Below are 22859 nucleotides of genomic sequence, written 5' to 3'. Positions count from 1 at the left end.
CATCTGTCTTCCCTTCATGTGTTATATTGTTCACAGAGTTGAGTTAAATATATTACCTAAAATAAAAGTGTAAAAAAGTATAAGTAGATTGTAAACTCCTTTTCTGTGATATAGCTGGATTTTCTGTTTTTAAAACTTAGAGTATAAAATAATGGTAACATAACATAATATATTCGTAACAATTTTACTTAAAAAGTAATTTCCTATTTGGGATTATTTAGAGTTTACTTTCGCACTGTGACATGGCAAGAGATTTTAACCAAATAGGATTTAGGCTTTTGGGCAGAGGGTGATTCTGCTTAAATTCTAGAAACTTGTTGTTGTTTTTTTTTCCCCCAGAACAAAAGGTATGCAGGCATAAGCATATAAAATTTTGCATATAATTTTAGGAAGATGAGAGATGCCCTAAAGCTGATTTATAGGCCCCCATATTGATGAGAGAGAAAAAGCAGGAGTCAAGATTAGAAAAAATTATTCAATCAGTCTGTGTATTTTTTTTCATGTAGAAAATAGAAGGGAAAAAACTTTATGGATTAGTCAAGGCTGAAATTGAAGTTCAGGCGTCAACAATCACCAAATTCAACTTTTTCAGTTTCTAATTTTTGAATCCTTGAACATGGAGAGAGATGATTTGGTCATGGTCCATTAAGACATTCAAATCAATTTTCCTTTTGCCCCTTTGTAAGTATACTATCTAGTTGGCCTCTACTTCTGTGATTGACAAGCAGTGTTCCCTAGAAGAGGATTTATATTTGCATTGATTTTAAGGCATAAATTATTTTACAAATTTTCTTTTTTGTTTAACTAGTTTTGCTGGTTTCCTTTTTAAAACAGTAAGAAAAACATCTGAGTTGATTTGTCTACTTTGCAAAGTGTGTGTATAAAGAGAGATGGGATTGTTGATACTTTGTAATGAGCAACAAGACTATGTTCAATGCACCAGACTTCATATTTACCAAAGAGTAGTATATTTTTATTAGCTGTGACATAAGTCATGGACCACTTGATTTTTAAAATATATTTAAACAGAGTGGTATGGATAAAAAGCATAATATTCTAGGAAGAAGTATTTGGTGAACTTCTTAATTTGAAAATCCTGAATGGAACATATTGGAGGGAAGTGTAACAGGTGACTTTACCCCAGTTCCTCAAGAAGTTACAATAACTCATGGACTTACTGAGAAGAATTTAAATCAAGGCAGGACAAAATAACCATTATCATTGGTTAATACATTTTAAAACTCTTTTTTTAAAGATTTTTATTTATTTATTTATTTGAGAGAAAGAATGAGAGAGAGAGAGAGAGAGCACATGAGAGGGGGGAGGGTCAGAGGGAGAAGCAGACTCCCTGCTGAGCAGGGACTCCAGGATCATGACCTGAGCCGAAGGCAGTCGCTTAACCAACTGAGCCACCCAGGCGCCCTGGTTAATATATTTTAAAGTGGCAAGAATTCCAGGTAACATATCATTCAGTGATGCTGTGTTCACAGGAAATATCATATGGGCATAGTTAATTTCTTTTCAATATTTAGACCTTACAAATTAGTGATTAGAAAAGAAACTGTAAGTGACAGTATTGGTTGGAATATTTTGGGTAATGGACAAAGTTAATAATTAACCAGAAAGTGTATGTGCATATTGGCCATTTGTGAATAGACACCAAAAACAGTATATTTCAGTTTCCACTGAGTCATTTTCAAGTGCCCTAATAAGTTGTGTATATCACTGTTTTATTTTCTTTTTTAAACACTCCTGGATGACTGAGTTTTTATCATTGTCTTTTAAAATCTCCATGATGGGGGCGCCTGGGTAGCTCAGTCCTTAAGCATCTGCCTTCAGCTCAGGTCATGATCCCAGCATCCTGGGATAGAGCTCCACATCGGGCTGGGATCGAGCCCCACATTGAGCCCCACGTCGGGCTCCTTGCTCAGCGGGAAGCCTGTTTCTCCCTCTCCCACTCCCCGGGCTTGTATTCCCTCTCTTGCTGTGTCTCTGTCAAATAAATAAAATCTTTAAAAACAAAATCTCCATGATAAAACAACTATGTCCCAAATATAACTGCAGCATAAAACTCCAGGTTTTGTGCCATCTAAATATTGATTTACATCAAGATTAAATAGTTCCCCTTTTGATGATGATGTTCTGTGGTATAGACTTTGCAGAGCATTGCCAATCTGCTTAAATGAAATACTTTTGTTGTATTACATTCAAATAAATCCATATCTGACAACTATATTTACAGGTTAGTTTTATTAGTAAAACAGATAAAGACAAACTTAAAAACTAATACAAATTATAATTTCTTCTGCTGTCCTCTTTATTTGTTAAAAATGTTTTTCCAAATGTATAGTTGTTAAGGTTTACTAATAAGATACATTGTATTTTATACTTCATCAGACATAAGTTGGAGTGGACAGCATTATGATCTAAGTTTAATGAAGTAACCTCATTAAAGTTACATATTTTTATTATGGCCCTCTAAAATGCAGATGGTATTCTATTAACTAATTAAAACAATTAATATTTTTTGTATTTGATGCCATCTCCACGATTAAAGTTCACAGTTATCTGTAAGAATTAGTTTTGATTGCTATTCATATAAAAATAAATGTTATGAAGCTTAAATAAGTTGATATGCACCTGATTTTTCTTCTTAACAACTTGAAATTTGAGTGCTAACATTTTTCTTGACTACTTTTCCAACATTACTAAAAATTTACTCAAACACTTGAAGGAAACTTATGCAGGGTAAACATATGAATTGTATCCCATAGGCTTTGCTTGCAATTGGACATGTTTTTGAGACATTCTTTTTCTATATCCAAAGCTAATATCACTTGATAAATTTCTTTAATTATAAAGTTTAAACACATGAAATTTTCAGATAACTCACTAATTTATCAGTGTCATCAAAATCTTCAACAATGTATTTAAATGAATTAGCTCCCTTATACAAAGCAGCATGTTTCTTTCTAAAAAGAAGATGTAGAACTTTCTGGCAAAGTCACCTTAATATGTGTCCTCTAAAAGCATGTATTATCAATTCCCAAAATTATAACAGAAATAATTTTGATGTAATCTTTGCCACTTTGCAGTTAAATTGGCCAGCATTAAAAATATAGAAGATCACCTTGGTGATACATTTATGTTTGACTTTGGCCTTCCACACTCCATTACATACTTTCCTTTGACTGAAAATTTCTGACCAACAGAAATTTATGGTGGAAATGACCTCTCGACTTTATTTATGAAACCAGTAGCAGAACACAGCAGTAGATCACAGAATGACATATGATTACTGTTTCCTGAAATAGGTACAGGATCATGCAGTGCAGTGAACCATGCTGGAAACTGAAAGTCTGTATGCTTTGGGTTGCACCATGGAAAGCCTACACGGTTTGGTAGTAAATGGAAATCTGGCAAAACCATTTCACCACAAAAACTGCAGAGTTCTACTAGAAGTGTTCTTTTATGCATGAATAAATACTGGAAGAATACAGTATTTTTAATTTACTTTATCCCTTTCAACCTAAAATTTTTAATTATATATTACAACAATATTCCACTGAAACTGGTATGTTTACTGTGGATTTGTGGTCTTTGCAAACTCTTCTCCACCTTTCATTATGTTTTCTATTTCACCATCTATTTATAGATTGACATACTACTATATAATTTTGATTTCAAAATTCAGTATTAATTTCCTAAGATCTAATTATAGACTAAAATTACATAAAGTAAATATTAATTTTAAAAATGTCACATCAAAGTAAAGTTAATTTCACTTGTTATGCATTATGTAACTAAAATCTTAATATTTCAACTACTATTTATCACAGGAAGAATAATAAGGGCACCTGGGTGGCTCAGTCATTAAGCGTCTGCCTTCAGCTCAGGTCATGATCCCAGGGTCCTGGGATCGAGCCCCACATCGGGCTCCCTGCTCTACGGGAAGCCTGCTTCTCTCTCTCCCACTCCCCCTGCTTGTGTTCCCTCTCTCGCTGTATCTCTCTGTCAAATAAATAAATAAAATCTTTAAAAAAAAGAATAAATGTTACTAAATCAGTTTAGGTTCTAGTTTTTCACAAAAAAAAATTAAATGTAAGCTTAACTCCCATGTTTTACTTTGATGTGAGAAGTTTTTATGTAAAATTATTCAAATTTGGCTCCCTGATCTACCCTGCAATATATGTAATTTAAGTGATTTTATAAGATGAACATAATGATTTCATTTCCTATGATGAATCTTTTAGGTTTCATAATCAAGCTCCAAACTGTAAACAGTTTTCTTCTTATTAGATATTTTACCAGATTATTACTGATGGCTACTGCTGGTTTTCTCCACTGTTCATTAATTTGCATTGTATTTAGAGTCTACGCCAAGCATAGCTATTTTTTTGGAATGAAGATAGTAAAAAGCCGTGTGACATGAGCATACTTATCACCAAAATGACCTTTCAATGCCAAAAGAATAAATGACTAGTAAAGATATAAGCAATAAACACTGAAGACAAAGCAAAGCAACAGGCATAAATAAATTGACTTGCTCTTTGGAGGGATTTCTCATTACATTACACCATTTATAGTTGACGTTTGCCCATTTTTTTTAGAAACCACCATCTAATCATGTACAGAATTTTTAGGGTGCCAATTTTATTTAGCTTTCCAGATAAGGTTTGTGTACTGCAAGTAGAAGGGAGTTACAATAGAACAAAACAAGCAATACCAAAAGGAAAAGAATATGAAATCCCAATCACAGTGTTTTTGCTCACAGATGATCACACTTGGACACTTAACCAGAGTTCACGCTAGCCAGATATGTTTTCCCAGGGAAAAGTGTCAGAAACACTGGACACCACATTCTGATGAAGTAAATTGGATCCTGGGAATGCAATCTCAAACACTTTTATAACCTTGTTATATTTAAACTGAATTTCTTCAAATAAGTCAAAGTCTTTTCATTTTATTTGTCACCAAACTGCTTCAAATATTTGTATAAAAATAAACCATTTGGGGAATATGAGGAGAGCAAAATCCACGGGAGGCTTTATTTTTTGTTTGGTCTCTTTTTAGAAATGAAAAGTTGTATGAATATGAAAACTTTGGTGAAAATCTGGAGGTGTTTATCACATTTTTTGAAAAAACAATGAGAAATACATGTGGCAAGTTAAAAACTATATTGGTAATACTATGTACATTATACAATATAGTAATGCTGTATATTGAGCCCTATGTTCAATGAAACAACATGTTGTTTTGATTGAATAACTATTTTGGTTGCATCTTATTACAGTTTAAACTGCATCTCTTAACTCAGGAAGACATCCATCTAGTCTTAAATTTGTTGTCTTGGACATTTTTCAGCTTAAACTTCACTTGAGCATCAGGACAGAAGGTTATAATACTCTTTGCCAGATGATTTTTAAATGATATATAGAAAGAAATAGTAGTCAATATTCAAATCTTTGTGTTTTCTGCTATGCTATTTCTATTTCTATTTTTTTTACTACTTTTTCTTTTTGTGCATGTGTGTGCAAATATGTGTGTATGGGCAATGCTTGCCGCATTCAAGATGGGAATGATTTTAGGAAAAACAAAGTGTCCAAAGTAGGTTTCACTTGTGGTTAAGTGGTATCTTATGACAAGAGTGCATGACACAGTTCATATATATATTCAGATAGAACATTTTGGCCTCTGACCTTCACTGTTGAACCTCCTGACAAGAGGTAGCCATTTGCCAAAGGATAAAGATTAATTGCTGAGTTTATCTATTGAGGCCACATGTATAAAGCTTTAGATTGGGAAGTTAAGAAATAAAGCCAGTTGTCACCTAGAGGTTATTAATTCTAATCATATAGAAATGACATTTGTCCTCAGGAGATAAGAACACTTAAGATGATACAAATCATCCCTGTGCTCTCTCTCACCTCCCCCTTCCTTCTCACTTTGGGCATTTTATGTCTAATAGACAAGGAGAATTCTTCTAAACCCAGCCATTTATATTATGTGGTTTCACTGCAGTCTTCCTCTAGCGACTGTGGAACATAATGGTTATCTAAGCACATCTCTTCATCCACAGCGACATTCATTTGCTTTATTCTTTCATTATTTTTTATTTGGAATTTGCAGCAACCTGCCACCCATCTTGTTTAACTTCACCCCATTCTCCAACAATGTCATGGGTGGTGTTCTAAAACAATAAATCTGATGAAGTTACTTCCTTGTTTAAAAATACCTAATGGCGTCCAAGAATCTTCGTGATAAAATTCACACTCCACAGCATGGCGTCCGGTGTCCTTTATGATCTGGTCCATGTTTAAATCTACATCCTCACCTCTCACACTTTCCTTTAATCCAAGCTCCAACCACGCTACATTAGGGAAAGCCCTCAAACCCCGCTTTATGATTCTTACTGCTAGGGCTTCACTTATGATAATACTCTCCCCAGAAAACCTTGCCCATTCCTCTAGTGTCACAGGACTCAGCTCACACAGGTCCCAACCTTATCCCTCCTTTAGGAGGCCCACACTGCTAAGTAATTCCGTTTAATACTTTGAAATCTGTTTATCTGCTCAAAACCTGCTTTCCTCTTTTTTTTTCCTATTGAGATATAATTGACATATTACAATGTGTAAGTTTAAGGTGTGAAAGTGTTGGTGTGATACATTTATATACTGAAGTATGATTACTACCATAGCATTAGCCAACATCTCCATCATGTCACATAATTATCTTTTTTTGTGTGTGGTGAGAACATTTAAGATCTAGTCTCTTAGCAATTTTTAAGTATATAATACAGTATTGTTAGCTATAATCATGTTCAGAACTTCTGAACAAGGGTCTTATTTTACTTCCTAGTAAGATAGTACTTTAGTAGAAAGGCTCAGGAGAAATTAAGAGGCCAAGTCAAAAATGGATGTGGAAAACATAGTTTCCTTCTTGGTGAAGAAATCTTATAAACACTGACAAGAGGGCTATAGCCACAGGGCAAAGTCTAACAATCACCTCCCACCTCCAAAAAACCAGATTGGCTAGTTGAAAAGTCCTGCTCTATCACAAAAGGCCTGGCATTAGTCAAATATCATTTGGGAAAAAAAAAAAAAAAAAAAAAACAGGTAAAGAGTAATTGCTAAAAAATGTTGAAAGCATTTGGAAGCCCAAAGCAGACAGTGAATGATATATATAGTTCATCGTAATGGCTAATATTTGTTTCTTGCCTGGCAACTTAGATGATAGGCTAATACTTGTTGGTTAAAGTCCATGTGATAACAAAGGATTTGCTTTTCTTCATGACCTTTCACTTCATAAAAGACACATGAGAGACATGTGATATTCTTTGCTGCATTTCTTGCTGATAAGAGATTAAATATGACTTTACAATTCTACACCCTAACTTTGAGGTCATGGTGTGAAGATGATGTGGGCCTCTAAACCCAAAATGGCTGATTCACTGCCACAACTTAATGGTGTATCTGCGGTAACATCTTTGAGACCTGGCATTCCTTCCCTATTGCCGTAGAAAGCCTCTATCAATCACCTGAATAGCAAGATAAAAACTACTTGCTTTTATCTAAAAAGACTAGTAGCATTCTATTAACATTAGGTAAAGAAAGTATTCTTATTTATCTCAGAGTACATTAATATTGATGTATATTTTTGACTTACTGAATTATTAATGTGAGATTTCATATTAATTTTGTCAGCAAATATTTTTTTAAAACTTGCAGAGGGCAAGTTGCTCTATGGGAGCTATGTTTATGGTAAAGACATAGCTCTTACCTTTTTGATTTTCATGAGAAATCTGGAATAGAATGAACAAGTGTTTCTACCTCCAAATTACAGATCACAGAACTGTGGTACAGCAAGAATTAACCTCGGTCTTCTGGATCCTAATCCAAAAGCGTTCCACTTCATATTCTTTCTGCCTTATAGCAAGTTTTCACAGAAGATATATTAAAATTCTTTGGAATGCTAATATTTATAATATGATCAACAGGCTTATTAATGATCTATAATGATATCAAGTTCCTGTGTGTGTCAAACAAATGTTTCACTCAAGCGGGGGCGGGGGGGAAAGGATTTGTAAAGATTTATTACTTTGTTATACTAAGAAATTGCTGTGTTTTTTTCTTCAGCACCTGCTCTACTAATGTAATCACATTTTATTTTAAAATTATATCAAAGTAACTATATTATAGAGTTTTAATTTACTTCAAGACAATATTTGTAACAAAAGCATGGTTATGTAATTTTAAGCAATATTATTGTTACATACCCAGTCTAGTTCAGATCTTAACATCCAACTTTATCCCCTAAGTGCCAGTTTACTTAGAGCTAATACTAGAACATATTAGCTACAATCCATGAAAACATTTCATAATTTTGACAGTCTTTTCTATTCGTGCTTCTTATTACACAATAACTAAATAACAATGCATCAAACATTGATTGGATGCTTGAATGCACCACTCAAGGTCTGTTAATCTTTATAAATTCAAAGCATGAGCCCTATGGAGCTCATATCAAAGATGAGATTTAACAGACCTGTGTATCTTTCCCTCATTTGTCATGCTGTCACTGGCTTGAGGGCTCTGGAAAGTAGTTTTTTATAAAAAAAACAAAACAAAACAAAACTATGCTGTCTTTCCAAATCTAATAGGAAAATATAGACAGTGATGCAAGAAAAATTATCCTTGTTAATTATGTAGTTTAAGATTTTACAGTCCTTAATTCATATCTGAGTAAGAAATCCAAAGTTGAAGTTAATGAAGACTACAGTGGTTATGCATTTTTTAAAATCTACCTGATTTTCTCTATATACACACAAATAAATGGGTTAGACATTAGGCCAAACATTAGTTGTAAAGATCATCAAATAGTTTAAAAATTGTAAGCATAAAGATACTCCTTGAAAATTTAGTTGCTTCATTTATCTTCTGATATTAAAGCTATTTTCTTTTTTTTTTTTTAGAGTTTAAAATTTTCAGAATAAAAAATGCCTTTTCTCTTTTTGGAATTAAAAAAATCCTATTGAAATTAGTGGCTTTTTGTTAATTAAAACTTTTTTAAAGTTAGAGTTGAAGCTAAAATTCCTTCACCAAAATTTTGATATCACACATGTATAATAACAGGTGTCAAGGCAGGCGAAAACTACAGAGTTTTAAGTTACTTTGTGTAGAGTAAAATACTTTATATTCAATTATGGGAAAATTACTCATTCTCTAAACATGCATGAGAAGTGGTATATCATTGGAACTCTTTGAGTTAAAAGTCATGGACAGTGGGGTGGCTGGGTGGCTCAGTCCGTTAAGCATCCCAACTCTTGATTTTGGCTCAGGTCATGATCTCAGGGTTGTGAGATGGAGCCCCGCATCAGGAACTTGCTTAAGATTCTGTCTCCCCTCCCTCCCACTCTTGCATGCACTCTTTCTCTTTCTCTCTCTCTCTCTCAAAAAAATAAAAACAAAAAAAAAAACCTTGAAAATAAAATCGTGGACAGTGAGCAAAGAGTTGTAGGATGGGTGAAATGACAAAATTCTTGTATGAAAAAGATTAATTTTCTCTACAAGACAGAGATAACTAAAATTTACAGTGGTGCAAAAGTGAGATAAACAATTTCCTCTTTAAAAATAAAAATGACAAGGGCGCCTGGTGGTTCAATTGGGTAAGTGTCTGACTTTGGCTCAGGTCATTATCTCAGGGTCCTGGGATCAAGCCTGTGTTGGGCTCCCTGCTCAGTGGGGAGTGGGCTTGTCCCTCTCCCTCTCTCTTTGCCTCTCCCTGCTGCTGTGCTCTCTCTCTCTCTCTCAAATAAATAAAATCTTTTAAAATTAAAAAAATTAAATTTAAAATTGCATTGAGTATAGTTGTGGAAGAAAATGTTGCTACATGTTAGGTATATGGAGCAAAGTGAGAAGTGGATTGTTAATTTATTGGAATTTCAAATATATTTTCTAAATTTTACTCATTAGAATGTGAATAATCTGATATAAATGCTATCAACAGAAGTGGGAAGGAACATTCCATTTAGTGATAGGAATGATAGTGTTTTACTAATTTTTATATAATATATATAGGTAGATGTAGTATTTATGTACTTACATATGTATGTATATATGAAGTAAAATATTTTATTAAAGTCTATTGAATGAATAGATAGGTAGATTAATACAACTTAATTTATTGGAGTAGGTTATAAAACTTATTTATCTTCTCTTTTGATTGTGTGGATTACATACAATTTTATGCAATATGGTGGGTGAACTATGGTTGTGGAGATTCCAGTTTGAGTCCTGATTGTCAGTAGCAAGAAAACCAGTCAGTTCTCTATGATGGTTATTTTCTAATCATGATCAAAATAAAAATGTTGAACAACAAGATGATTTATATACACACGTTTTCAACAATTCTAAGATGCATACTTTTTCACGTATTAACATTTATGAAATCAGATGACTTTTATAATCCTACTTTGCAATATTGATTTCGGGGAAGACATACATAAATAATATATCTTACAAATGATGATAACTTAGATTTGATGAAACATGATACTTAAAAACCCCTTAAAGACTGAAGTTCTCTGATTCTATACATTCCAGGAATAAAAGATAAAGATTTACAGGTATGGCTTATAATACTGAAGGACACTTTGATATGTAATTTTATGAAAGCAAATATAGAACACACCATCTTGCATGAATCCACTAAACAACCAGATTAATTCTTAGAGAATTATATAACAAAGAAGCCACATATTTTGATCTGCTTCAACACACATGACAAATCACATTAGCATGCATGGCATACTCCAGTGGATCTGCCCATTGTTTGGATAAATTGCAGGTTATACCCGATTCCTGGTATATTACTTTACATCACCATTCTGTCACTTGAGGTAGCATAATAGAATGGATTGTGTCTAGAGATTTATAATTTTGCTATTGTCAGGGGTCTTCTGCTAAGGACAATTTTCAGGTTATATGAACTCTTTAAGGTTTTACTGGAAAAAGAAAGGCAATGAAGAAGACTGGAATTTTAACCATGTAACCATACCTGACAGAAAACCAGGAGAAGCCCTGTAACAAGGCAGGAATCTCAGTTCTTATTGGTCACAGGCCTAATGAAAATGAAGCTCAGAAACAGAAATCGGTCTGGCTTGGGTCCAACACATTGCCTTGCTGCCAGAATTTAATTCATCTCTATTCTACAGCACCATTAAAATCCTCAGCTTTCTCTTCTCTGTTTTTTTCCTCTGTGTCATTCTACTATTTTTACCCCTATCAAGTAACAGACTCTGTATTTCAATTGGAAGTTAATAGAAATTGCCTAACCAGTTTAAGTAATCATTATTCTTCCTGTAATTTGATGGCCCAGGAGTCAATTGTCTTCCTGGTTCAAATAGCTTTGGCCAGGGTCACCAAGAATGGCCAACCTTGGTATTCGTTCCAACTGAGGTTTTGAGTTTGGCAAGCATTCTGAGACTGGACCAAATAATAAGAGGCAATATGAGGGGTAATCTCAAATACACTCTAATTTATATTTTTAGGCTATTTAAAACATTGCAAATGACAATATATTAAACATAATTAATAAAAAATCATCTCCCTTAAAACTGAACATGAAACTAGTGACTAACAGTCTCTGTAGACACACAATGGTAGTTTTTTAAAATTTTCTTTTTCCTTTGTCACTCCCAAACTTAGGACCAATTAACCTTGGCATTGGACTAAACCCAAATTCAGTCACCCCATGCACTAGGCCAGTGTGACTGTTCTAAGGCTGAGCTTTTATACTTTTTGGAAACAATATACATCTTCTATGTATTGTGCTCATGGTTAGAACCCCTGGTCTTTATTCTCTCAGTTACTTCTCATAGTAAGTCCTGAGTTAGATATCGATTGCTCGGCATTACAGATCAGAACTGTGAAGTTCAAAAGTTTAAGGGGCTTGTCCAGATCTTCTGGCTCTTTCCACCATGTCAAGCAGCCCACCCAAATCTGTCCTTTTTAGAATCTTTGGCCTTATGAATAAGTTAATTCTTGCAACGTCATTCCATTTTTCTAGAGACTTGCTCAACGTATCTTTTCAAATTTATCTTTACCATGCATCTTAAGTTTTGGACACACATAACTACCCACATATGTATCGTGTCTTTCTTTTTCCATGATTTTGCCAATGCCACTTCCTTTACCTGGGATAAGCTTCTGCATGTATTTTTATGTTTACATATAAAGCATCCTTTAATACACTGCTTCAGTGGTCACTTTCTCTCCAATCCCTCTTGCTTGGTCATAACCAGGTAGTAATATTTCTTTCTGCAGTTCCAAAGCATTGTATACGTGCAGTGCTTAGGGTACTTAATACTATATTATTTAGAAAGAATTATAGTTTTTATGGTTGCAAGTTATTACCCATTGAACTGTAAGCAACTTAAGTACCAGTTTTATTCCCCCTTTCTAGGTCCTGTGATATCTAGCTTAATATCATGAAATTGCAGAGAACTAATAAGTGCATATGGGATAGGAAATGTGCTATCTGAAATTAAATGTATGTATTGAGACATTTTGAGCTAATGATATCCTGATTATTTAATTTCCCAAAGTAGAGATTAAGGGAAGCTGATCTTAAAATCTATTGGTAGAATGACATAATCATTATTATTATTTATCTATGAAACCCAAAATGCTCAAAGACACTGAGCTTATTGATTTCTCACTCATCAGTTCACTGTTTATTTGTTAGCTCAACATAAAATTTTATAACAAGTGATGGGATCAATATTTCCTTTTTTGCTTTGTAATTGCATGCAGTAAGAACTAATTTGTATTGAAATAGCCCAAAAGCAACAGCCTGGGACCTTCTCAACACAGGGAAAAGAACAACAGTCAGTATGCTTATGTCACAGATGCATTTTGTCTTGTTTGAGATCTTCATTGGGATTAATATTATAATATGTAAAATTAGGTTGACCGTATATGTTATTAGGAAGCTGTAGTTCTTTATTTTTTTTTTTTTTGATGTCTGATGGTATTTATTTGTCACTCATAGAAAATCTCATTTTTGACTGGACTCAGACTTAGAGGTAGACGCTCTCAGAGAGGACAGGCTCCATCTCTTGGCAATCTGTTCTTGGCGTTTTTCTTTGGCCTCCTTCATTCTCTTGGCCAAAAGTTTAGCATATTCTGCAGCCTCTTCCTTATTTTTCTTAGTGCGCTGCTTCTTCAAAGCAATACGCCGCCGTTTGTGCTGGAGGACTCGTGGAGTAACAAGACGCTGAATCTTAGGCGCTTTGGTTCTAGGTTTCTTCCCTTCTTTGTTTAGGGGCTTTCTCACAACATACTGGCGGAGATCATCTTCTTTAGAGAGATTGAAAAGTTTGCGGATTCTGCTGGCTCTTTTGGGCCCCAGACGATGAGGCACAGTAGTATCAGTGAGTCCAGGAATATCCTTCTCCCCTTTTTTTACAGTGACCAAGTTGAGAACACTGAGATTGGCATCCACAATGCAACCCCGAACAGATTTGCGCTTTCTCTCTCCAGTCCGCCTTGGTCTATAGCAGGAATGCCCCTTACTCAGCAGCAGGCAGACACGACCATGGGTCAAGACACCCTGCTTCATGAAGAAGCCCTGTTTGTCATTGCCACCACTGATTCGGACCACATAACCCTTCCATTCTGCACCCAGAGCATCAGCAGCAACTTCTGTGGCCATACGCTTCTCATAAAAGGGATGAAGTTTGCGTTCATCGTCCACTTTAATGAGTTTCTGGCAGCCAGTAGCTGGGAAAGAGATGTTCAGCTTCATCCTGAAGCAGCCTACCGCCTCCGAGGCGCCACGAAAAAGAGCTGTAGTTCTTTAATTTTTAACATTCAAAAAGACATCATGCTTTTAAATTTAATGGTATTTAGTAATGGTTTAGGGTTTAATAAAATTTTGAATAAAACTTTCTTGTTGAAGACCCTACTTATATCACCAATGGTAGCATTCAAAAGATGACATTTGGTGAATAACTGATATACAGGATTTTGTGACCACAGAGTGACAAAGACTTTCCTTTCTTCTACATTCCTGGAATTTGATATCAAGATTCATTTTTGAATGAGAATTTTATGCATAGTCTAATGGGAAAAGCTTATATTATTACCTTCTCAGAGTAAAATCACATTAAATGATAAACCTATATCCTAGGTATTTATGTGGCATGATATAAATTCAGTATCTGTCAGAATACTGCATTGCAAATCTGATCAGAGTAGAATTATTGAAAGATAGTGTTTTAGAAGTGGAAATTTTGTTATGACAAGTCAAGATAGGACTGAAATCACGCTAGCTGGCTGTGGAATAAGCACAATTAGAGTTTGTTCAAATTTAAAACCCACTCCCTGACAACAAATAAATGGAGGTGTCGAATCTCATTTCAATCACATTCAGTAATGACCTTGAGTGCATGCAAATGTGAGATTTACTCAATGGGGCTCTGTGACAACTCTACATTCAACTGTGAAATTAGAGTAGCTTGTACCTAAAGTGGAATTTCACACCTACTGAACGAGTAGTCTGTTTCTTTAGTTATGGTGGTTAGAAAAATAATGCAGAGGTTGTATTTCCATTTGCTTATGTGAGCCCTAATAGCCTTACCCATTGGCGAATGTGCAATATATATGTATTTAATACCTTAATCAGTTGTTATATCCCAGTAACTAAGCACGGACTGTCACAGTAATAAATACCTGAGCTCCTAGGAAATTGCAGTATGAAAGTTTATAAAATGCATATATTGAACTCTGCAGCATTTTCTTGGGATTTAACACATCCAGGCAGGCAGGAATTGAAGCCTAACAAACAGAAATAATCTGCTTCTTATTCCCTACATAAACTGCCAACTATCTGCCAATGCCAAGCTAATGATTGGGAAACTTGAACTATTAAATTGGAAAATAATTTTTATTGGTTCAGAGAATTCAGTTGGGAATGAATATTAGAATGTTTCCATGTGGCTATACTTCATATATTGGAAATACATGCATATTTTTCTATCTATTAAATTTGTGAATTTACCATTTCATAAGAGAAAGAGTTCACTTCTATGAAATTCTGTATCATGACAGCCTTCTCTTTATGTCTACATTCAATTTAAAAAAGATAAAATGCATTAAGAATTGAACTGGGAATGAAGAGATGAATGCTTTCATTGTACAAGTCATAGGAAAAATCACTACCTTCATTTATGTAAATGTTACATGCCTGTCATATGTGAAACTGAAAATACCTTGAATCAACAAGGAAATTTGTGTGTCTTTTTTGCAGTTTTAATATGTTAGTATTCACAAGGAGTGTTCATTAAGCATAGTAAGTATCATTGTCCAAGCATATTTGACCAGAGGTCCAGTATATGTATGTGCATATTTAAAGGGATTATTGTTCTGCCCAGCACATCTTGGGTAATGCTGTCTAATAAATTTTCCATTGCAGCAGGTAAACTTTCAAGTTGTTGTACAGTTTTAAGATGACAGAAGATTCTTCTTTGTCACTTTTAGGAAAATAATCTCAGACCCTTTCTTAGTCTATGGAGGGATCATAGTACATGAGATGTACTATGAGTGCAAAAGGAGGAAAAAATACTTAAATTCGTGAGTTCCCTCATTTTACTCATCTATAGAATGGACTGATTTTATAAAAATTATGTGCATGAAGGGAGAAATCATCCTTTGAAAGTTCTTACTCTTGATTCACATAAAATTCTACATTTCTTTTGTCACATAAGTGACAGGATGTTGATGTATCCCCTCCCCCCCCCCCAGGGCTGTCATAGTCACCAGGACCTCGCTATGCTTCCAGTAGTTACCACATGAATGGGGACATAGATTTTTGAATAGTTAAGAGCTTTTCTTTGCCTAGATCAGTATTTTTGTCCAGCTCACCCCAAGCTTTGTTTGTTTTGACTGTCAAAAGGGTCTGCCCTGATTCCATTCCTAACTAAAGGTAGAAAATGAAGAAAACTTAGCAACAACTTTTTATTTTATAAAACTTAACAATAATATAAATTCAAAGTAGTTTTCACTCTTCAACTGCAAAGTAAATATATGTCTTATTAAGGGAACCTACTTTTTGCCCCCCCACCCCCAAATTCCACTTCCTGAGTGGAAGTTATTTGCATACAGTCAACCTCTTTAGAAGGTTCTTCTTGTGTGTTCCACTAATTCGTATTTCAAGAGCCATTGTTTTAAAGTGACTCTTTGTTTTGGTCTTTATCAATCCTGGGAATTATTTCTCCCCATATTTCAGCATTGTGCAGCAAACTTTTCAAATGTTCTAAGCATATGTTGAAGCTAAGCCAAAATCTTAGGAAGAAGGCAGTTGCTGTCCACTTGGAACAATCAAATTTGTTCATATTGCATAGATTCAAACGTGGCTATTGAGTAAAAGTTAAGATGTTTCACACTGAAAATGGTATCATATGACTTGTAGAAGGCCATTTACTAAAGTGCTTCTCCTCCTCTTTAGACCGCGGGAGAGCTCTGTGAGAGCCATGCTTGGGATGTACTTTGACTTATCAACCCTGCTGATTCGAAGAGCAATAGCTTTTCAGTGAAGTTAGGTCACCATTAAAAAGGTGTTAGTGTGAACTGAGGAGTAGTGCTTCTTACATATAAGAGATGAGGAGGAAAACTCCTTACGTATCCTTAGCTTTGATAGCCTTCATTTTTGAAGATAAAGAATAAGGAAGCTACTTTATTATTGTTTTTTTAATTTCCATTATTTCCATTTCCTGTAGCACTACTTTCCCAATGTCTATGTATGAACTAAGTGGTTGTGTTTTCTAACTGCTCTCATAACATAGTGCTCTCATTTATATGTTTCACTGTGTATGTGCATCATATTTTATATGTCAGATATCAAAAACTATCTATCTTAAGCTCCTTGGAGGCAATATGGTTTTTCGGTCGTCATTCCCATTCTTGTCATGTCGGACATATAAATGGTGTTCAGTAAATGTGCAATGAATTAATGAATTTCATACAAGTAAAATTTATCTGCTCAAAATTGCTTGAAATCCTGTTTTTCCCCCCTCAAACACTTATTTTTGATAGAACCTGTTTGTTTTTATAAGACTTCTCGGTCAATGAGAAAGCAAAGCAAAAATCTTCCCTTGAAAGAACAGTTCAGTCACTCACACTGAGGACAAAATCCTATCCCTTCATCCACAGGTAATGACCTCAGATTCTGTATGAAGCAGGAGGAGAGCATCACATGAGCCCCTTTACAGGCATTTTCTCTCACCCATACACTGACCACTACTCTTAGTGGGCTGATTGGTTGCCACTAAATGGTGGAGGCGGACAGTAATTCAAAATCCTGCTGTTGCCAAGAGAACATTGGTATCTGACTCTGGTCATTGCTCTCAGAGAGTAGCACAGAATCGTACTCAGGAATGGCGTATTGGAATTGGAGAGTGTGCTGCTTGTTTTCCACAGAATCTGGTGCTGACAGGCGCACCTATGACTGAGTCCTGTTCACATCAAATGAATCTTGAGCCTTGCCCCAGTAAATGTTATCTTAACATCCCTACTGTTTTATTTTATATCTTGAAAATTATCAGTGAGAAAATGGCACCTATTTTGATGTACTGTTTACTAGATGAGCATGCCCATAGCCCGATAATAAACAAGTGTTTGTTCTATTCGGATCAGTGCTGTGTTCCTCATCTGTACAGCCCTCTAACAGCATGGTTCCACTTCGGTTATCTAATTTTATGTAAACCATGTTGGCAGACTTCTAATGCCCAGAGAAACTCCTTAACACATGCTCTCTGATGAGTATTCACACTGTGTGAGCCAGGGGAAACCCGTTGCACAGTGTGGTGCTTCTCTTTTAGGACTACTCCCACTCTCAGCAATTGTTTAAGAGCTTTAATGAAAGGAAAGTAGATCAGCAAAAAAAAAAAAAAAAAAAAAAAAAATCATGGGGATAAAAGGTACATCATAGGGAATATAGTCAATGGTATTGTAATAGTGTTGTATGGTGGCAAATGGTAGCTATACTTGTGGTGAGCATAGGATAATATATAGACTTGCAGAATCACTATGTTGTACACCTGAAACTATTGTAACATTATGTGTCAACTATACTTCATGTAAAACAAAGCAAAACATCAATGGCATACCTGATGCCCGAGTCTCAGTCTCAGCATCAGGGACCCATTGACCTGCACAATAAGGATTCGGAAAGGAGAGGTAGGCAGTCTTTCTCTCCTTGAGTGAGAAAAGTAACTGCTACTATCTCCTAATAAGTGCTTTTCTCTCAGAGGACTTGCTGGACACGCTTCAGGCATTTTCCTAGTGACTCAACGACAAGTGACAGTATTTGAATTGGTTTGCACGCACCCAAAATCTGTCACTCATATGTCCTCAACATCAGGGAAACTACCCTGCTTTTTCCTCTAGAAATCTCCATCCCTCTGAAAGAGCAGAGGGAAGAAATGTGTCACACCGTGGGGCGTTTATTTTCTTGAGTTTTTAGATATTAGTCCTCATCACTGAATTTCACGTGTTAAAGCAGCTGGAGAGCCCTGGAAGGACACAGTGGGACTTGCCATTTTAATTAAAAAGCATTAATTTGGGGAAGAGAATAAAAAGACAAATTCCCATTTCCTTAGACCTCCACTGCCCTGGAAAGGAATTTTTTTCTGGACATCTCCTGTTTATGGGGTATTCCCAGAATCCTCCAAAATCATTAAGGATTATACTATATCCCCAGTACGGACCATGTTCTTTACTCATGTCTGTATAAATTTCACCCTCACCTAAACATCACCTCATAATATTTTACGTATTGTGAGCTTTAAAAAAGCAGAGTATAGAACAAGATCTTCACGGCTGGGATAAATATACTTGAAAAATTCTTAAAACTTTGTAATCACGCTTTCATCATTTGTAAGGTAAAATTAAAATTAACTACTTTAGAATTAAGTGAAATGTGAGAACCAATGGGAGGACCCAGACTGATGCTCAATGAATTTAGTTCTCATTTTCCTCCACATGTTTATACAAACGCTGCGAACTCCTGCAAATCCATGTCACGTCCCACTGTCATGATTGTTCCCTGCTTTTTAAACCTCCGTTGGTATCTGCCATAGGTAACTGCTTGTGTTTCTTACTTGAAATTCTAAACTAAACAGCTTTGGTTTTAATCACAACCAATTTGGCATTTTCTACACTGCATAATAAAATCTTGCTAAGATTACAGTTAATTCAATTATTTCACTTCAAGAATCAGCACTTTTCGATTGTAATTGCCCTTGATAAGTATTTCTAAACATAGCTGTTCTAAATAGAGCATACTGAGCGTAACCTGTTCCCAGTGACTGGAGGCCATCGCTAAATAACCTGGTCCAGTGACCGGCGATCGATGGAGTGGGACAGGATGCTGAGTGGACATGGTCTGAAACAACTCTCCTGGAATTTGCTTCCAAAGAAATGTTCCCTATTATCAGCAAGATTGTCAGTCATTTTCCTCTTCCCGAGAAAAGTGGAGTGTGCCCTGCGTAACCACAAGACTCCTAATCATGAAACAGCAGACTTCCCAAATACTTACCCGTTTTTGAGTCTTACAAATCATGTGCAAATATTCACTTTGAGAAATAAATGAAAACCAATTTGTTTTTTAATTCTCCAACTCTTGTCCTTTCTTTCTAGAGAAGGCTGGGCTTCCTCAATGTATCTCATCCTTGGATGGTTCTATCATACGCTTTGTTTTCACTTTGCCAGGCCACCTACACAAATTATGATGTAGGCCTTATTATCAGACTGTGCTTGGGTATGGTGAATTCAGATCTTTCATCAACGCAGGGAAATAAACTCATAAACAACCTCATTTTATGTATTTATGTTTTACCTACAACCATTAAGAATTGAAAGGATAATTGATCTTGAAGGTTGAAGCATGTGCCTTTTTTTTTCATTGAAGTATAGTGGACACACAATGTTACTTTAGTTTCGGGTGTTCAACGTAGTGAGTCAACAAGTTTGTACCTCCTACTGTGCTCACCGCGAGTGCAGCTCCCATCTGTCACCGTACAGTGTGATTGCGATAACATTGACTATGTTCCCCACGCTGTGCCTTTTATCCCTCTGACTTACGCATTCCCTAACTGGAAGCTTGTATCTCCCACTCCCCTTTACTTGTTTTGTCCATCCCTCACCCCCCTCCCCTCTGGGAACCACCAGTTTGTTCTCCGTACTTACAGGTCGGATTGGGCTTTTTTTGTTTGCTTGTTTATTTGCTCATTTGTTTTGTTTTTTAGTGAGCTTTTAGTGGGGGTTTTGACAACCTCATTTTAATATCTGCAGCAGCAGTATAATTGCTATAAAGAAACCTATCATCTCAAATTGTGTAGTCTTGTCAAGCATGCCTTTCTCCCTGTCTTTTACCCACGAATTGACTAAATGTTGTGAAACATGGTAATCACTGACTGAATACTACAAAGTATTGGACTTAAAATTCATTAAGAGAGTCCCCCCAAGACAAAACCTCCATTTCACAAGTGACATTTGTTAAAGAAGATTAAGGGACGCAGTGGCTGAGTTGGGACGAAGCCAGTGCTGTCTGACTCTGGAGCCATAATCTCTCCTTGTTGTCATGTGGTGTCTTCTGCCAAGAGCTGCAGGAATGGAGGTGTTGAGGTGCAGGCACCAAGCCCTCTACCGCCTCTCTCCCACACTCAAGGTTTATTCTTCTCTCTCTCTCTTTTTTTTAAATTTTATTTATTTATTTGACAGAGAGAGACACAGCGAGAGAGGGAACACAAGCAGGGGGAGTGGAAGAGGGAGAAGCAGGCTTCCCACCGAGCAGGGAGCCCGATGTGGGGCTCGATCCCAGAACCCTGGGATCATGACCTGAGCCGAAGGCAGATGCTTAACGACTGAGCCACCCAGGTGCCCCAGGTTTATTCTTCTCTTTGTCTTTCTCTCTCTTCTTCTCAGGCATAGGAACCTCAAAGTCGACACCAGTCCATTCCCATTATTCCCAGCACTGAGAGCAGCTCTCCTTTCCTCCACACTCTGCTGCTTTTTCTTTACGTTTTGTCACATGCCATTTCCCTTTTTCTCTTCTACTTCCACAAGAAAATCCTTCGTTTAAAAGTATTTACCAATAAGAAAGTTCATTTCCTCTTGCCTAGTAGACAAGCCTTCACAGCATACTGATGTCATTTTGTTGTTTTAAAACTTTTTTTTTTTGTCATGCTTATTGTGGCTGAGAGCATAGGAACTCCTGCTTTATTAATTTTACATTGAGAGGCAATTTCAAATTCTAAGATCCAGAATGTTGTTTTTACCTGATAAGTAAATTTTCATTTATGAACTCATTCAGTATTTCTTGAGTGATTACTGTATGCTAGGCATTCGAGGAAAAGCAGAGGACAAGGCAGATTGACATAGGTTGTTCTCAGGGAATTTTTATATTCTCTGGGAGAAGTAGACCAAAAAATCAGTAACTCAAGGTACAAAGGAGCTAGTTCTAGATGTCGATAAATGCTAGAAAGTAACCAAAGCAGGACAACATGGTGTGAGAGCGGCCGGAGGAGATTGGAGGCAGCAAGACTTCCGGAGGAGGCTGTTTCACTAGAGAATCAAATGAAGAGAGACCAGACAAGCATAGGCAAAGAAAGAGTTTGAGGAAAAGGGAAAACACTTGCAGAGGTGCCAAGGCACGAAAGAGACACTTGTGTTTTAGAACCCCCCCACAAAGGCCAGAGGGGCTTGCATCTACAGGCAAAAATTAGAGTAGTACACGATGAGGAATTTGGGGTCTAAATCCTAAGGGTTGATTGGCTGAATTGTGTTCCCCTGCCCCAAATTCATATGTGTCTGATTGTATATAGAGATGGAATTTGAGGGCCTAATTAAGTTTAAATGAGGTCATGATGGTGGAGCTCTTGTGATGGGATTACTAGCCTTATTAGAAGAGGAACAGACACACGAGCCCTGTCTCTGCCCATGTGAGGCCACAAGGAGAAGACATCTGCAAACCAGGAAGAGGGCTCTGTGCTGTCACCCTCAGCTCAGGCCTCCAGCCTGCAGAACTATGAGAAATAAATGTATGTTGTTTAAGCCACCCGGCCTATGGCATTTTGTTAGAAAAGCCTTAGCACTTAGTCAAGGGCCATAGAAACCACATTAAAGGGGCACCTGGGTGGATCAGATGGTTAAGCGTCTGCCTTCAGCTCAGGTCATGATCCCAGGGTCCTGGGATTGAGCCTCACATCGGGTTCGACATCGAGCCCCACATCGGGCTCCTGGCTCAGCGGGGAGTCTGCTTCTCCCTCTTCCTCTGCCTCTCCCCCTTGCTCATGCTCTCTCTCTCTCTCTGTATCTCTGTGTCTCAAATGAATAAATAAAATCTTAAAAAAAAAGAAACCACATTAAAGTCATTAATATTTTATTATATAAAGTTTTAAAACAACAAAATGACATCAGTATGCTGTGAAGTCTTGTCTACTAGGCAAGAGGAAATGAACTTTCTTATTGGTAAATACTTTTAAACGAAGGATTTTCTTGTGGAAGTAGAAGAGAAAAGGGAAATGGCATATCATATTATATAACAAAGGCAGTGAATAGATTCTCCATGATTGGCTTCTGGTTTAATACCCTTATACACTGTAGCACTTCTAAGCAAATGGGGAGCATAGACTGAGACATAGGCAAGCATATGATTGAATCTCTACATTTTCAGTAAAAATTCAACAGTACTTTATTATTATTAATTATTATTATTATTATTGCTCAGATACTTGCTGGAAAAATGTCTCCTTTTTTTTTTTTTTTTTTTTATTAAAAATCTGTCCTTCCAGGGCGCCT

General features: G+C 36.1%; 1 pseudogene; it reads right to left on the bottom strand.

Annotated features, from left to right (window-relative positions):
- Positions 1 to 13036: 13036 nt before the first annotated feature.
- Positions 13037 to 13837, bottom strand: LOC114218693 (small ribosomal subunit protein eS6 pseudogene; annotated as a pseudogene).
- Positions 13838 to 22859: the final 9022 nt, after the last annotated feature.

This window comes from Eumetopias jubatus, unplaced genomic scaffold (assembly GCF_037043125.1).
Source record: "Eumetopias jubatus isolate StellerSeaLion01/CBP00866 unplaced genomic scaffold, mEumJub1_p1.0 scaffold_1, whole genome shotgun sequence".
In the NCBI taxonomy this organism is placed as follows: domain Eukaryota; kingdom Metazoa; phylum Chordata; class Mammalia; order Carnivora; family Otariidae; genus Eumetopias; species Eumetopias jubatus.
Note: the sequence above shows the minus strand (reverse complement) of the source record. Positions and strands in the feature narration are given on the sequence as shown.